Source organism: Bombina bombina, chromosome 8 (genome assembly GCF_027579735.1).
Source record: "Bombina bombina isolate aBomBom1 chromosome 8, aBomBom1.pri, whole genome shotgun sequence".
Lineage (NCBI taxonomy): Eukaryota > Metazoa > Chordata > Amphibia > Anura > Bombinatoridae > Bombina > Bombina bombina.
The window spans coordinates 351,783,184-351,801,256 of NC_069506.1; positions in this window are offsets into that span (position 1 = coordinate 351,783,184).

Genomic DNA, 18,073 nt, shown 5'->3' on the forward strand with positions numbered 1-18,073 from the left:
AAAAAGGCATGCGGTCTTGGACTAAGACACATGGCTAACTCGGTTGTGTAAATTAGTACTATTCTTAGCACTTTAATCCCTGTTACTTCCAGGCCTCTCGGGGGTGGTCTACATGGCCATCATGATTACCCTCAACAAAATATAACAACAAGACGTGCGGTCAGGGAACCATGGTAAGGTTACTTCCTTTTGCAAAATCGAGTATAACAGTTGCAGGCAGAGGTTCTGACCCTGCATTATGGCTGCACCTCTCCCTAAAAGAGGCATCCGTTACAGAGTCTGTGGGCATGTATGCAAAGAGATGGCATGCCTAAAAGGAGCAGCAAGGCAGTACAGGTCGTTCTCCTTCAGACGTTTTATACGATGGCCCACGAACCTCAACAGCCACAACAACAGGAAACACCACCTATGCCATCCTTTTGAGCAATAGAGTACAGGTATGGCATTGATTTTGGGAACACAGAGATAATTTTTAGGAACCGTGAAATTGAACCAAATACCCTGCTTGGACAACCAGTACAGTACAGGTCGTTCACCTTTGACCATTTTATAAGAGGGTCCCGGACCCTCAACAAAAACAACAGCAGGAAAAAGGACATATGGCATCCTTTTGAACAATAGATTACAGGTAAGGCATTGATTTTAGAAACCCGGAGATAATTTTTAGGAAACAGGAAATAGAAAAAAACATTGATTGGACACCCAGTACACTTCTTTCTCCTTCGGCCTTTTTATAAGAGGGACCCTCAACAGAAACAACAGCAGGAAAGAGGACATATGGCATCCTTTTGAACAATAGATTACAGGTAAGGCATTGATTTTAGAAACCCAGAGATAATTTTTATGAACCGGGAAATTGAACTAAAAACCATGCTTGGACACCCAGTACAGTACAGGTTGTTTGCCTTCGACCATTTTATAAGAGGGTCCCGGACCCTCAACAAAAACAACAGCAGAAAAAAGGACATATGGCATCCTTTTGAACAATAGATTACAGTTAAGGCATTGATTTTAGAAACCCGGAGATAATTTTTTGGAAACAGGAAATAGAAAAAAACATTGATTGGACACCAAGTACACTTCTTTCTCCTTCGGTCTTTTTATAAGAGGGTCCAGGACCCTCAACAGAAACAGCAGGAAAGAGGACATATGGCATCCTTTTGAACAATAGATTACAGGTAAGGCATTGATTTTAGAAACCCGGAGATAATTTGTTGCAAACGGGAAATTGAACCAAAATGATTGATTGGACACCCAGTACACTTCTTTCTACTTCAGCCTTTTTATACGAGGCTCTAGGACCCTCAACAGAAACAGCAGGAAAGAGGACATATGGCATCCTTTTGAACAATAGAGTACAGGTAAGGCATTTATTTTAGAAACCAAGAGATAATTTTTAGGAAACGGGAAATAGAAAAAATCATTGATTGGACACCCAGTACACTTCTCTCTCCTTCGGCCTTTTTATAAGAGGGTCCAGGATGAAACAACAGCAGGAAAGAGGACATATGGCATCCTTTTGAACAATAGAGTACAGGTACAGCATTGATTTTAGAAACCCAAAGACAATTTTTAGGAAACGGGAAATAGAAAAAATCATTGATTGGACACCCAGTACACTTCTCTCTCCCTCTGCCTTTTTATAAGAGGGTCCAGGACCCTCAACCGAAACAACAGCAGGAAAGAGGACATATGGCATCCTTTTGAACAACAGATTACAGGTAAGGCATTGATTTTAGAAACCCTGAGCTAATTTGTTGCAACCGGGAAATTGAACCAAAAAAATGATTGGACAACCAGTACACTTATTTCTACTTCAGCCTTTTTATAAAAGGCTCCAGGACCCTCATATGAAACAACAGCAGGAAAGAGGACATATGGCATCCTTTTGAACAATAGAGTACAGGTACAGCATTGATTTTAGAAACCCAGAGATAATTTTTATGAAACGGGAAATAGAAAAAAAACATTGATTGGACGCCCAGTACACTTCTTTATCCTTAGGCCTTTTTATAAGAGGGTCCAGGACCCTCAACCGAAACAACAGCAGGAAAGAGGACATATGGCATCCTTTTGAACAATAGATTACAGGTAAGGCATTGATTTTAGAAACCCTGAGATAATTTGTTGCAACCGGGAAATTGAACCAAAAAAATGATTGGACACCCAGTACACTTCTTTATCCTTAGGCCTTTTTATAAGAGGGTCCAGGACCCTCAAACAAAACAACAGCAGGAAAGAGGACATATGGCATCCTTTTGAACAATAGATTACAGGTAAGGCATTGATTTTAGAAACCAAGGGATAATTTTTATGAAACGGGAAATATAAAAAGGCCTAAGGATAAAGAAGTGTACTGGGTGTCCAATCAATGTTTTTTTCTAAGAGGGTCCAGGACCCTCAACCGAAACAGCAGCAGTAAAGAGGAGATATGGCATCCTTTTGAAAAATAGAGTACAGGTAAAGCATTGATTTTAGAAACCCAGAGATAATTTTTATGAAACGGGAAATAGAAAAAAACATTGATTGGACACCCAGTACACTTCTTCCTACTTCAGCCTTTTTATAAGAGGGTCCCGGACCCTCAACAAAAACAACAGCAGGAAAGAGGACATATGGCATCCTTTTGAACAATAGAGTAAAGGTACAGCATTGATTTTAGAAACCCAGAGATAATTTTCATGAAACAGGAAATAGAAAAAAACATTGATTGGACACCCAGTACACTTCTTTATCCTTAGGCCTTTTTATAAGAGGGTCCAGGACCCTCAAACGAAACAACAGCTGGAAAGAGGACATATGGCATCCTTTTGAACAATAGATTACAGGTAAGGCATTGATTTTAGAAACCCTGAGATAATTTGTTGCAACCGGGAAATTGAACCAAAAAAAATGATTGAACACCCAGTACACTTCTTTCTACTTCAGCCTTTTTATAAGAGGGTCCAGGACCCTCAACAGAAACAACAGCTGGAAAGCGGACATTTTGCATCCATTTGAACAATAGAGTACAGGTACGGCATTGATTTTAGAAACCCGGAGATTATTTTTAGGAACCGGGAAATTGAACAAAAAAAATGATTGGACACCCAGTACACTTCTTTCTCCTTCAGCCTTTTTATAAGAGGGTCCAGGACCCTCAACAGAAACAACAGCAGGAAAGAGGACATATGCCATCCTGTTGCACAATCGAGTACAGGTATGGCATTGATTTTAGGAACCTGGAGATAATTGAGAGGAACCGGGAACATTTTACAAAAAATGTGCTTGGACACCCATTACAGGTCGTTCTCCTTCAGCCTTTTTATAGCATGGGCCACGACCCTCAACAGGCACAACAGCATGAAACACCACATATGCCACCCTTTTGCACAATAGAGTACAGGTATGGCATAGATGGAACCCGGAGATAATTTAGAGCAACCAAGAGACAGATACAGATGCTTTGTCGGGCCTCCGCCTTCGAATTTGGGGCACTGCGCGTGCAATTTAATGGTCCACCAGATATGAGTGGTGTGTTAAGTTGTACTATTCTTAACAGTTTAATCACTGTTATGTGCCTAATTTTTTCCTTTGAGTTTTGTACCCTCAGAGCAGCAGCAGAGGACAGAAACATTAGGCATGTACAAATGAATGAAAAATTGGGTATTGTTGTAGCCGCTGCTGTAGCAGCGGCCATAAAAATTGATATTTGTAAAATTGTTAGAAAGTGCCCTAAAACCTTGCGTCTTGAACACTAGTTGTTGGCGGATAAGTCACGCAAGTCATCCTGCATTATAAGAAAAAAAAGCCAGCGTGTGTACCAGTTGTAGCCCAAGCCAGCTCATCTCATCATCAGGCCTTTTTTACTCAAATGTATCGCCCAATGTCAGTCCCTTCAGGGTCCATCCCTCATTCATTTTAATAAAGGTGAGATAGTCAAGGCTTTTTTGACCTAGGCGACTTCTCTTCTCAGTGACAAAACCTCCTGCTGCACTGAAGGTCCTTTCGGACAGGACACTTGAAGCGGGGCAGGCCAGAAGTTCCATTGTAAATTGGGATAGCTCAGGCCACAGGTCAAGCCTGCACACCCAGTAGTCAAGGGGTCTATCGCTCCTCAGAGTGTCGAGATCTGCAGTTAATGCTAGGTAGTCTGCTACCTGTCGGTTGAGTCTTTCTCTGAGGCTGGATCCCGAAAGGCTCCGGCGATGCATGGGAGTTAAAAAAGGTACGCATATAGGAGATTTATTAAGTCCTTCGAATAGATTAATATATACATTTAAGGATCTCCAATGTAAATTTGGTTTATCTGATCTACACTACTTTGCATACAATCAAATAGCTCACTATATAAAGGAGATTATAAGTAAATTCCCCAATACCATATGGGAACCCCACCCCTTATATTTTATGATGGAGAATTATAAAAAAGAAATATACTCTTATTCAAGATTATATAAGATATTAATAGACTTAAACTCAATTAGTATAAGGGAGAGGATTATTGAGGGTTGGCAAAGAGAGGCCTCTGTAAACCTGGAAGTATTGCAAATGGAAAAAAGCCTGAAAACTATTATGACAACTACTCATGACTCATACCTTAGGGAATCTCAAATGAAAGTTTTACATAGATTTTATATAACACCTAAAATGGCCTCAAGATGGTTTAACTGTAATTGAAACTGTATCAAATTTAATTTGTATGATCCGAATTGAAAACATCTGTTTTGGGATTGTCCGAAAATTGGTCAATTCTGGGTAAAGATCAGTTATTGGGCATCTAGGATTTTAAAATATAAGATTAACCTGAATTTTTTGAATATTTTACTTATATGTAATGAGCAGGTTAAACAAGGAAATATTAAACTGTTATCCATGATAATCCTTTTAGGGAGAAAATGTATAATGAAAAAGTGGTTATCTAATAGAGGTCCTAGTATGAAGGAGTTCCTTAGGTGTATGTTAGAACAACTGAATATAGAACTATTTGATGTATTATACGATAAGGACGTTAGAATAACTGAGTTTAATAAAAAATGGGGGATTTTTATTGATAATCTAGATCCTCAGGAAAAAGATAGAATTTTGGCTCCACTTAGAATATAAGAGGCCTTTACTTTGACTTTAAGGTGGATCTAGTAGTTTTAGGGCTATATTTGTTCGAATTAGGCTCTGAAAGGGAAAACCACACGAGGTTTAGTTACACCTTGAGGAAGGGTTAGGAAGCTTTGTTTAGTTAAGATACATCAAACTGAATTTATAAGATGTTAAGAGTAAATGATATTCATGTTGATATTTATAAGATAAGTGTCTAAATGGGTAATATGAAATTTAAATTTACTTCACTTTAATCATGGCCTAAATCATGTATAGTTTAGGTGATGTCTTAAGTATAAGAATTATGACACAAAACTGTTGAAATTGTATGCAATGTAATGTTTAGGTGTATTATGGTTTATTTCATGTCTTTGTATTTTTTATGAATTATTTATAATAAAAAAAAAAAAAAAAAAAAAAAGGTACGCATGTCCTCCATGAACAAGACGTCAGGAAAGAGTCCTGTCCTTGCTGCCGTGGTCATGGGAGGAGGATTACTGTCATCTCTTCCCCTGTTACATTCCCGTTGTGCTGTGACATCACCCTTATACGCTGTGTAAAGCATATTTTTTAATTTATTTTTTAAATTCTCCATCCTTTCCAACTTGCGGGAATTTGGTAACATTTCAGGCACTTTATGCTTATACCGGGGGTCTAGGAGCGTGAACACCCAGTACAGGTCGTTCTCCTTCAGCTTTTTTATACGAGGGTCCCTCAACAGGCACGACAGCATGAAAGAACCCATTTGAACAAGGTTAGATGCAGAGCTAATCATGTCCCGTTCCTCGTCCTCACTGATCTCACGGAGGGTATCTTCTTCCCCCAGCCACGTACAACACCACGGGTATCAGAGAGGTGACAACAATGAGCACCCTGGGATGCCTGTTGTGCTCGGTCTTCCTCCTCCTCCTCAAAGCCACATTCCTCCTCTGACTCCTCTTCCTCACAATCCTCTTCCTGCGTTGCTGCAGGTCCAGCAAGCGATGCTGATAAGGATGTTTGTGGGGGTGATGGACACGACAACTCTTCCTCTTCACGCTCATCTACGGCCTGATCCAGCACTCTTCGCAGGGCACGCTCCAGGAAGAAAACAAATGGTATGATGTCACTGATGGTGCCTTCGGTGCGACTGACAAGGTTTGTCACCTCCTCAAAAGGACACATGAGCCTACAGGCATTGCGCATGAGTGTCCAGTAATTAGTCAAAAAAATCCCCAGCTCCCCAGAGGCTGTCCTAGCACCCCGGTCATACAAATACTCATTAACAGCTTTTTCCTGTTGGAGCAGGCGGTCAAACATTAGGAGTGTTGAATTCCACCGTGTCGGGCTGTCGCAAATCAAGCGCCTCACTGGCAGGTTGTTTCGACGCTGGATATCGGACAAGTGCGCCATGGCCGTGTAGGAACACTGGAAATGGCCACACATCTTCCTGGCCTGCTTCAGGACGTCCTGTAAGCCTGGGTACTTATGGACAAATCATTGTACAATCAGATTACACACATGTGCCATGCACGGCACATGTGTCAACTTGCCCAATTTCAATGCCGCCACCAAATTGCTTCCATTGTCAGAAACAACCTTGCCAATCTCCAGTTGGTGCGGAGTCAGCCACTGATCCACCTGTGCGTTCAGGGCGGTCAGGAGTGCTGGTGCGGTGTGACTCTCCGCTTTCAGGCAAGTCAACCCCAAGACGGCTTGACACTGCCGAACCCGGGATGTGGAATAGTACCTGGGGAGCTGGGGGGGTGCCATTGATGTGGAGCAAGACGCAGAAGCAGAAGAGGACTCAGCCGAGGAAGAGGATGGAGTAGGAGGAGTAGAGGAGGTAGCAGCAGGCCTGCCTGCAAGTCGTGGCAGTGTCACCAACTCTTCTGCAGAGCCACGCATTCCATGCTTGTCAGACGTCAGCAGGTTTACCCAATGCACAGTGTAGGTGATATACCTGCCCTGACCATGCTTTGCAGACCAGCTATCCGTGGTCATATGGACCCTTGCCCCAACGCTGTGTGCCAGACATGCCATAACTTCCTTTCGAACAACAGAGTACAGGTTTGGGATTGCCTTTTGTGAAAAGAAATTTCTGCCAGGTACCTTCCACTGCGGTGTCCCAATAGATACAAATTTTTTGAAAGCATCATACTCCACCAGCTTGTATGGTAAAAGCTGGCGGGCTAAGAGTTCAGACAAGCCAGCTGTCAGACGCCGGGCAAGGGGGTGACTTTGAGAAATTGGGTTCTTACGCTCAAACCTGCCCACAGTCAGCTGTCTGTCAAGGACATATGACCAGGAACTGCTACGTAAGAGAGACTCAGTGGAGGATGGTTGAGAGGGGTCAAGGAGGACAGCAGTGGTTGACATGGCTGAAGATGCTGGAGCAGGAGGAGGAGGGCAGCTTTCAGTTTGTGTGCTGCTTCTACTCATGTGTTCTTCCCATCGGCGTTTGTGATGGGAGACCATGTGCCTTCGCAAAGCAGTTGTACCTAGGTGGCTGTTGGACTTCCCACAACTCAGTTTCTTTGGGCACAGGTTGCAAATGGCATCGCTGTTGTCAGAGGCAGACACACAAAAAAATGCCACACTGCTGAGCTCTGCGATGACGGCATTCTGGTGGTGGCAACAGCATGCGTTGATTGGCGTGCTGTCTGGCTGACCCCTGGTGCCGATGCATGCTGTCTGACTGTGCCACTAGCTCCTTGCAACGACCTCCCCTGCTTCCAACTCGTCTCCTCCTCCTCCTCTCTGTCTCCCCATCTGAACTTTCCCCCTCTTCTTCTTCTCTTCTAGCAGGAACCCACGTGACATCCACCGACACATCATCATCAACCGCTTCACTTGTATCTGACACATCAAGAAAGGAAGCAGCAGCGGGTACAACATCATCATCTTCACACCTTACCTCCATGTCTGTAATGCTGCCTGACTGAGACATATCACTGTTATCTACATCCTCTGTCAATGATTGTTGCGCATCACTCATTTCTTCCAACTGATGTGTCAATAACTCCTGTGACAGATCAAGTGAAGCGGCTGTGGTGCTAGTGTTGGTGGTGGCGACAGGCGGGCGAGTGGCACTGGTCACTTGAGACGTGCCCAAAGCACAGCTGGAGATGGATGGTGCGTCAGGGTTAGGAGGACTAGGAGCGGAAGCTGTAGAAGATTGGGTGTCCTGTGTTAGCCATTCAACTAGGTCCTCCTCAGAACTTTTTGCGTCCCCCCTGGCACCCGGCGTCTGAACAATGTGCATATTTGTAGGGTCTAAAGGAATCACAGCACCACGACCACGGAACCTGCGGGGTGGCCTGCCTCTGCCTGTCATTTTTTTTTAAAATGTACACTTACAATACTATTACACAAATTATGAGTGGTGGCACTGGGCAAGTGGGCACAGTATACGCTGCGAGACTGACAACAAACAAAAAGACTGATGTTTCAAAGTCAAAAATGTTTATTTTTTAAATATTAGAAGTACTGTGACAACAAATATGATTGTTGGCACTAGTTGGCAAATGGGCCTGTCTGGCACACACGCTCGGAGGAAGGCAACTGCAATTAGATTAAACTAGCTGAGTCATGCTTCTTAGTCCAAAAATTGTTTTTAACAAAAATTGACAATACTGTTAGAACAAATATGATTGGTGGCACTAGTTGGAAACGGCAAGTGGGCCTGGCACACATACTGGCAGGCAGGCAACTGCAATTCAATGGCACTAGGAGACTAAAGATTCACAGTCCAAAAAGTTATGATTTAATTTTTTTTCAATACTGTTACCAGAAATATGATTGGTTCCACTAATTGGCTAGTTGGCCCTGACACACTGGCTGGCAGGCAGGAGGAAAGTGCAATTCAATGGCACAAGCAAACTGATGATTCACAATCACAATCTAACAATTTTTAATTTTAAATATTAACAATACTGTTACAACAAATATGATTGGTGTAACTAGTTGGCAAGTCGGCCTGGCACACAGGCTGGCAGGCAGGAGGAAAATGCAATTCAAGGGCACTAGTAGACTGCAGATTCACAGTCAAAAAAGTGATGATTTACAATTTGTTCAATACTGTTAATAGAAATATGATTGGTTCCACTAATTGGCTAGTTGGGCCTGGCACACAGGCTGGCAGGCAGGAGGAAAGTGCAATTCAATGGCACAAGCAAACTGATGATTCACAATCGAACAATGTTTAATTTGAAATATTAACAATACTGTTACAACAACTATGATTGGTGTAACTAGTTGGCAAGTGGGCCTGGCACACAGGCTGGCAGGCAGGAGGAAAGTGCAATTCAATGGCACGAGCAAACTGATGATTCACAATCGAACAATTTTTAATTTTAAATATTAACAATACTGTTACAACAACTGTGATTTGTGTAACTAGTTGGCAAGTGGGCCTGGCACACAGGCTGGCACTAGTGGTGGCAGGCTGGCCTGTGAACTAATATTAAATAACACTCGAAGAGTGATGTAAAAAAAATTTTTTAAAACATTTAATTTTATGTTACAACAGATAGGAGTGGTGGACTGGCACTGAGGATGGAAGTAGGCACAGTATATGCTGGCAGCCTGACACACAGGCTGGCACTAATGGCAGCCTGGCTACTAAAATTTAATAACACTAGAAGAGGACTGATGTTAAAAAAAAATTTAAATAAAATTTACACTAATGTTGTTACACCAGATATAAGTGGTGGAAAAAAATAAAAATAAACTGTGTAACACTATATGATGTGGGCCAGAAACACACAGGCCTGATGGAAAAAGAAATTAAATTACACTAGCTAAATGATTTAAAAAAAAAAAAATTACTTTAAAATAATGTAAAGCATATATGAGTCGTGGCTGGTAGGTAGGGCAGCAATTTACTACAGTATGCTGTGTAAGTGAGAAAAACACAGGCCTGATAGAAAATGAAGTTAGATTACACTAGCAAAATAATTTAAAAGTTTATATTTTAATATTAAAATAATGTTAAGCAGATATGAGTGGTCGCACTGACTGGCTGCTACATAGGGCAGCAATTAACAACAGTATGCTCTGTAAATCAGATAGACAGTTAGACACAGGCCTGATAGAAAATAAAATTAGATTACTAGCATAATGATTAAATTCCAAAAAAAATCTTTAAAAGAAAAAGGTTAAGCACATACGAGTCGTGGCTGATAGCCTTGGAAGGGCAGCATTTAAAAACAGTAGGCTCTGTAAGTCAGATACACACAGGCCTGATAGAAAATACAATTAGATTACACTAGCAAAATGATTTAAAGTTTTTTTTTGGGGGGAATTTAAAAAAAGGTTAAACACATATGAGTCGTGGCTGATAGACTAGAGAGGGCAGCAATTAAAGACAGTATGCTCTGTAAGTCAGCAAAACACACAGGCCTGATAGAAAATGATATTAGATTACAATAACAACATAATTTAAAAGTTTTTTAAAAAAAATTAAAATAAGGTGAAGCAGATATGAGTGGTTGCTGTTGGCACAGAGCAATTAACCAAAAGACTGAAAAAAACTGAAGTATAAAATGTGTGAGCCTGACAGACACAGGGGGGGATTGAACATCGCATGTGTTCACCCGCATCGGCGAACGCGAACAAGCTGAGTTCGCCGCGAACCGTTCGCGGGCGAACAGTTCGGGACATAACTATTGGTCATTTCCAACTAACTTTGAGAATTTCAATGCAAAATGCATTATCTGGGGGGGGGGTTCAGTGTTCTTAAATATTTGCCCATTACAATGTGTTTGAACAACCCACAATAACTTCATTATCACAAGCTTTTTAAATGCTTTTGTAACTTGTATGTGGACAATTCAACTCCAGTGTCCCAATCCATGAGAAAATTGCTTCCTTTTTTCACAAGCATTTTGAACTTTTATATTCTACAAACATGGCCATGTTAGAAGTCCATTTTGACATATGACATTTATACAGATTTTTTATGATGTTTACATATCAATAAACATTTTGTTTATTAAAAAAATAGAAATATGGATCAAATCACTCTTTTAAACTATGAAGACATGAACACAAATGAAACACAATCTTCTGAAAATGAATTTATGATTCCAGTTAAATGTATGCATCTTAATTATGTCATTAATCAAAATAATATAACATATTAATTGAAAACATGTCACTAAATAATATTAATGGCTTAATGAAAAACCTACATTCAAAGCTATTAAGCCTCATTATTAATATAGAATCAATAGGCTTTTGGAACCATAGCTGTTCCTACCATGTGGGGGAAAAAATTGTGTTACTCTTATGTGTTATATTATTTATTTGTTTCTTTTTTGATGTATTTAATTCAATTTTGCTATATTATTTAACAAAAAAGGGTTTTGCCCTATTGGTCCCAAGAGAATGTTCCTTTAGTAGATTTTGATACCTTTAATGGACCAACAAAATAAAGTATTTTTTTTATTCCATAAGCTTTCAAGACGTCACAGATCTCTTCTGCAGATGTAGAATGATCTATATCTGAAGAAGAAATCTCTAGGGGGTATCTTCAGGCTCGCCTGAAACAGCAGTTGTGAAGCAGCGGTCTAAAGACCACTGCTCCATAACTTGCCTGAGGCTACCGTCTTCAATCCACCCGATCCTATACAATCGGGCTGATTGACACCCCCTGCTTGCAGCTGATTGGCTGCGTATCTGCAGGGGGTGGCATTGCACAAGCAGTTCTAGTGAAATGCTTGTGCAATGATAAATGCCGACAGTGTATGCTGTCGGCATTCAGCGCTGTCTGTTGGACATGATACGCTACAGACATAAGTAAATCTACCCCTTTGTCTTGAAAGCTTATGGAGCAAAATAACCTTGATTTTGTTATAGATGGACTGGATAAATTCCAGCGCCACTGAATGTGGTAAGCAAGTCCTGTAAGGAAGTAGTGGGTAGGGGACGGATAAGCCCCCTGGCCCCCATAAAGTACATATTTGGCCCGCTAGTGGATTGTTCAAAGCTTCCAAGAAAGGAAAACGTGTAGAGTTCAAAGTATAGCAGGTACTGTTTCCTTTTCTTACAAACAGCAGAATATTAATAGCAATATCTAGTAAACGCTTACACACTGCATATCCCCACGCTGACCAATATGGGGACACGGAGTGCTGGACAGTACGCTATAAGGATGATAGTGTATGCATTTCTCTTAGACTATGGCTTACCCTACATATAAGAGTGGTCTGTACTAGAACTGCAATTGGCCTTGCATAAGGGGAAAATATCTTTAAGTCATATTTTGACGACCGATTATATAAAGCCTGAACACCCCACTTATTAGGGAAAAGCTGGCCTTCAAATAAAAATTACTAGAACTATCATATCTGCTACACCTCCCATAACCTGTTTGGGTAGGGGGTGGATAGCATAAAACACCTGTAATTCAGGATTAACCGGAGGTCAAGCAAAGGGGAAAAAGAAAGAAAAAGAGGAAAAGAGAAAAGGGGTCAAATCTCAGGTGGAGATCGCTATTTATCACAGCAAAACAGTGATAAGTTTCCTCTTCTCAAGAAGAAAAGTTTTTGTGGAAGTCTTATCCTGTTCCCATTTCCCTTGTGCCTCCACAGTATAGAGGCCTGATTTTTTGGGGGTCTAAGAGACTTATAAATGACAATATGTGATTTCAGAACTATCACAAAGTTTGAATTAAGTTCAAAGGACAATATTAGATCACTCTAAAGTAAAATTTCCTTTTTTTTTCTCTCGGACTACCAGTAAGAGCTCTTGGAACAATAACACCACTTGAATATCTAGTGGAATTACAGCTTATATTGTAAAGAGATATAACGTGGTAAAAATCTTAAAACGAGGTCTAACTATTGCCTTGCAGAAAGGTGTGGGAAGTAGCTGGATTTATTATAACACTGAGATTGTGAGTTAAAAAATACTACATTACAAGGGGTAAATAAGTTGTATGGTGGATGCTACTAGTGTGGCAATTCAGAGGTCGCTTAGTTTATGGTAGTATGACATATAAAGAACAACTGAAGTATACGAACATTGGCTTGTAATTATATATACAGCGATAATTTTGTTACCAGAGGTTATTTTCTTTGTTTTGAATGTTATACAGATATTGCCATAAGATCCAGTGTAGGAAGATAAATTTGAACAAACTCCATTTGTGATTAGGGGTTTGTGGCTGTAGACACATACAGCACATATAGAATCTCCAATTTAGATTCCTTTCTATTATTTTTTGTTTGTTTGCACAAGCTCACTTGCACATCCAGCACACATCAAGGTAGGATAGATTGTTACCCACCCCTCCTCTCACTATATTTGAACACACAACTTTTCCTTCTTATTGTTTTTTTTCCTTTCTATATTTCTCTTGCCCTCACAACCACACATCACATATGGAAAGGTATATGGCACCATCTAAAGGGAACTCACCAGCCATTCCCCCAAACACAGGGAGAAGGAAAATGTGAAATCCTCAGAGATTAATGTGGAACCTCCACAAGACCAGACTGAGATAAATACAGCTAATCTAGGAATCACAGACATAGTAGCACAAATAACAAAAGCAATTACACCCCAACTTGACTCACTTAAATAAGAAATTAAACTAGAAATCAATACTCTCACTAATGAAGTAAGGCAATTTGCCTCCAGAATGAATGAGGTAGAGGCTAAGGTCTCGGACATTGAGGACAGAACCACTCATATTGAACATACTCAGCAAGTAAACAGCAATGCATTATTAAATGTCCAAGCAAAGTTGGAAGATTTAGAAGACCGTGCAAGGCAGAACAACGTTAGAATTATAGGGCTCCCGAGACACCGAAATATCATAATCTAATATATTTTATGACAGATACACTACCAAATTTACTAAATATTACTACACTCAAGCCCCCCATTCAGATTGAAAGAATACATGGAGTGGGTCCCTTACAAAAAAATACTGATGGCACACCTAGACCCAGACCTATAGTCGCCAAGTTTATACATTTTCAAGACAAAACAAATAATTTCAGAAGATATAGGAGGAGTATCCCTCTGATAGTGGGCCAAAACAAAATTCTTCTGTTTCAGGATTTTTCAGCTGAAACATCCGCCAGAAGGAGGGAGATGTCCCCCTACTGCTCTAAACTAATCAAAGTGAATGTGAATGTCAGGATGATATATCCGGGTAAATTGGTGATTCTCATTAATGGAGATACAAAAAAAACTTAATTTATGTAAGAACTTACCTGATAAATTAATTTCTTTCATATTAGCAAGAGTCCATGAGCTAGTGACATATGGGATATACATTCCTACCAGGAGGGGCAAAGTTTCCCAAACCTTAAAATGCCTATAAATACACCCCTCACCACACCCACAATTCAATTTAATGAATAGCCAAGAAGTGGGGTGATAAGAAAGGAGCGAAAGCATCAAAACTAAGGAATTGGAAAAATTGTGCTTTATACAAAAAAAATCATAACCACCACAAAAAGGGTGGGCCTCATGGACTCTTGCTAATATGAAAGAAATGAATTTATCAGGTAAGTTCTTACATAAAAAGAGAGAAAAAGTCTGCTAGGCACCCCAAGTTTAAAATTAAATGAACTTTATTTTTTAACAGTTAAAATTAAGCACATAGAGAGAGGGGATAAAACACCCCTACTAAACAGACTAACATGTTTCGGCCCAGAAAGCCGTAATCATAGTCCTTGAAGCCGGTATACGTCATCCAGCACAGCTGAGCCTGTAAGAACGCGGGGATCCTCCACACCCCCAAGAACAGAACAGCACAGGAAAAGCAGAGATTTTTCCTTTCAAGGAACATGGAACATGCAGACAAAACCTTATGAAGAAACTATAAAAACCTAGGAATTCTAAAATAATGCCAAGAGAATTCATAAGAAGAGCATCATGAGATGTAAATTTTCCAAACTCGATAATAAATCCTACTAGACACAGATTTACGAGCCTGCAACATAGTATTAATCACTGAGTCAGAGAAACTTCTATGACTAAGTACTAAGCGTTAAATTTTCATACCATCAAATTAATAATTTGAATTCCTGATGAAAAAAACGAATGTTAAGATATAAGGTCTGGCCTTAATGGAAGTAGCCAAGATCGGCAACTGGACATCCAAACAATAACCATATACCAAAACCTGTGTGGTCATGCTGGAGCCACCAGCCACACCAAAGATTGCTTTCTGATGATTTTGAAAATCACTCTTAAAAGAAGAACCAGAGATGAAAAAATATAGGCAGATTGATAATTCCAAGGAAGTGTCAATGCATACACTACTTCCGCCTGAGGATCCCCGGACCTGAATAGGCCCATGGGAAGTTCCTTGTTTAGATGAGATGCCATCAGATCTATTTCTGGAAGCCCTCACATCTGAAAAATTGAAAAACATATCTGGATAAAGAGACCATTCTCCCGGATGTAAAGCTTGATTAACAGAGATAATCCGCTTCCCAATTATCTATACCTGGGAAAAAACCCACAGAAATTAGATAGGAGCTGGATTTAGCCCAAGCAAATATCCGAGATACGTCTGTCACAGCCTAAGGACTGATAGTCCCACCCTGATGATTGAAATACGCCACAGTTGTGACATTGTCTGTCTGAAAAAACAATAAACATCTCTTCTTCAAAAAGAAACCAACTGAAGAACTCTGAGAATGCACGGAGTTCCAAAATATCAAATGGTAATCTCGCCTCCTGAGATTTCCAAACCCCTTGTGCTGACAGATCCTCAGACAACCTCCCAACCTAAAAGTCTCGCATCTGTAGAGATCATGGTCCAGGTTGAAAGAACCGAAGAGACCTGTAGAAGTAAATGATGGTGATCTTAACCACCGAATCAAAGATAGTTAAACATTAGTATTCAAAGATATAAAAAGTGATATCCTAGAATCCCTGCACTATTATTCAGCATAAAAAACTGGAAAGGATTCCTAAGAAATGAGCAAAGGGAATCAAATCCAATGCTGCAGCCATGAAACCTAAAACTTCCATGCATATATAGCAACTTGAAGGAAATAATAGAGACTGAAGGTTCCGACAAACGGAACCCAATAAACTTGTCACTTGTCTGTTAGAGACAAAAACATTGACACAATCTATCTGGAAACCTAAAAAAGGTGACCCTTGTGTGAGGAATCAAGGAGCTTTTGATAAAAAGATCATCTAACCATGTCTTGAAGAAACAACAAAGTTGAATCGTATGAGATTCCGCAGAATGAAAAGACTGAGCCAGTACCACGATACCGTCCAAATAAGGAACACTGAGAACCTTGAAAAGATTCTTAGAGCTGTCGCTAGACCAGAAGGAAAAGCAACAATTGGTAATGCTTGTCAAAAAAAAGAGAATCTCAGAAAATAAAAATAATCTGAATGAAAACAGAAAATGAAGATATGCATCTATTGAATCTATTGTAAACAAATAATGCCATCACGGACCAAAAAGGCAGAATAGACCATATAAACACAATTCTAAAAGATGGTACACTTATATGACAATTCAAAAAGATTTTCTATCTTTGGAAAAATGAATAGTCTTGAATAAAACCCCAAAACCCAGTTCCTAAAATGAAACTGGAATAAATACCCCAGAAAACTCCAGGTCTGAGCAGCGCTTGAGCCCCAACGGGTGACCAGCCACACTTCACCAGTACCCAAAACATATAGGTCTGAAACACACTTCAGGAAAGTGTTAGTCTTACTGGAATAGCTGGAATATGATAGAGAAAAAAAGACTTCTCACAGACGGTTTTACTCTGAATTCTATTCTGTACCCAAAGTCTAAGAAGTTTGGACCGAATAGAACCAAACAAATTTCAAAAAAGTCTTAACCTGCCCCTTACCAGCCAAGCTGGAATAAGAACCGCACCTACAAGCAAATTTGGGGAGCTGACTTTGAACTTTTAAAAGGCTTAATTGAATGAAGAAAAAAACTTCCAATTAAAAACATGTTACTTGGGGAAGAATTCAGGATTCTGTTCCTTAGTAAGAACAGAAAACTAATATAAGCTTAAAGTTTTAGTCTTAGAACTCAATCTTGAAGCCCAGAGTAACAGTTAAAGAATTGAATCCAATTATGAACCAAATAATTGATTATCTTGGAAAAAAAGAAATATGGATTTTAGAAATCAAATTAGCATTCCAAGATTGAAATCACAAAGGTCTTCTAGCTAAAATAGCTAAAGACATAGATTAAACCTCATTTGCGAAAATATTTAATAAAATGACAACACAAATGAAATTATTAGCATGTTAATCAAGTTAAAGGACCAGTCAACACACTGGACTTGCACAATCAACAAATGCAAGATAACAAGACAATGCAATAGCACTTAGTCTGAACTTCAAATGAGTAGTAGATTTTGTCCTTTTAACAATGCTAAACAAATCATAATCCGATACTTGATCTTAAAGTATCCAACTAGAAAGATAAAGCAATTGCAACATCAGCCAAATAAATTACAGGTCTAAGAAAAGTACCTGAAAATAATTTTCCTTAAATAAGATACAACCATCTGAAGGAAAAAAATAAATACTATTTGCTATAAGAATAATAGTATATTTAGCAAGAGTAGAGATAGCCCCATTAACTTGGGGAATCTTTCCTCAAAACTGAAAACTAACTGCCGGCAAAGAATACAATTTAAAAACCTTAAAGAAGGACTAATAGAAAATTCTCAGCCTATTCCATTCCCTAGTATCAGGACCTGGAAAAAAACCTCTGAAGAAACCACAGAAGATAAATAAGAAGAATTTAAATGTTAGCTAGTCTTGAAAATCAAAAGAACTAGTTACTTCAATATCCAACATAATCAACACCTTTTGAACAAAGAACAAATGTACTCTATTAAAAAATAAAAAAGTAGATTTGTTAGTGTCAATATCTGATGAAGAAAAATTCTGAATGAGAAAAAAAGCACCATCAGAGAAGGATAATTCATTATGTTGTTGGTCATTTGAAACTTCATCAACTAAAAAAGAAGTTTGAAAAAGACCTAAAATTTTATTAAAA